Source organism: Silene latifolia, unplaced genomic scaffold (genome assembly GCF_048544455.1).
Source record: "Silene latifolia isolate original U9 population unplaced genomic scaffold, ASM4854445v1 scaffold_368, whole genome shotgun sequence".
NCBI classification, from domain to species: Eukaryota; Viridiplantae; Streptophyta; class Magnoliopsida; order Caryophyllales; family Caryophyllaceae; genus Silene; species Silene latifolia.
The window spans coordinates 35682-36832 of record NW_027413297.1 but is presented as its reverse complement, the minus strand read 5'-3'; positions in this window follow the sequence as shown (position 1 = coordinate 36832).

The following is a 1151-nucleotide window of genomic DNA, read 5'->3' as shown; positions in this document are numbered from 1 at the left end:
ATTACATTTCTAACTTATAGGTTTCTATTTTTTTCATTTTTTTGTGGGTAACCCTCCCTACCGTCTGGTCATTTCCGGCAAATTTTTTGCATTTTTGCATTTTTGCACTTTTGAGTCATTCGTTTTGCGCTAATTCAGGCCATATATACAAATGTATGTTTTACGTGAATTTCTATGTAAATTTCGGCAGCATGACGGCGTAAACCGTCATCTACCAAACCTGTTCAAAGCTAACCTGCAGATACAAACAACGCAACCCAGCAGCAAAGGCACTCAGGCCATCGTATATACAACCAAAAGAGGGATATGTACAACAAACTGGGGGCTCGAGCCCCAAGCAAAATCCAAAATGTCCAAAATGTAGGTCCTAAAATATACAAATGTGCAAGATACAGCCAACAACAAACAAAACAAACAACAACAAAAAACTACTGCCGGTCGCCGCCTAACTCCGCAACTCTCGCCTCGAGAGAAGCAACCTCGGCGTCGCGAACCTCGATCTCCCTCGGCAAGCGAGCTGTCTCTTCCCGAGACTGAGCCAGCTCTCGCTCCAGCTCACGCTCCCTCTGCAAACGCAACAGTTGGCTCGTGTCAATCATTTCAAGCAATCAGAAGAAAGGTTAGAAAGTTCAAAAATGAAATAGACGAAAGGTTCATACCTGACGACCTCGACCGCCGACAAGTACCTCGACGACAGTAGCTCGCAGCCGGTTGGCTACCCTCCATAACACCACAAACCGAGACGGCGCAACCTGTATTTTCAAATAAGAAGTTCTCAACAATTGGATAAGTTCAATCAAATGTGTTCTTACACAAAAATCATACAAATTAGAGGCTAACCCTCCGAATCAGATGCTGCCACTCGTCCAAGCCAGCATCCGTCACAGCCACGTCAAAGTCACGCAGCTCGGAGATAGTCGTCCTCCCGGTCTCGTCAGTGTACTCGAGGGTCTCGGGGTACTCTGGGGGCTCGATGCCCGCCGCCTCAACCTCCTGCAAAGACAAAGGATTGCCATTAAATCGATGATCATTCATCATGCTTTCGAAATGGTCATAAGGAGAGTAAATGCTCACCACAACCGGCCAGTACGCCAACCTCCCATAGAGGAACGCCGAGTAATCCTCACCAGGAAGCAGGAGGGCATCACCGC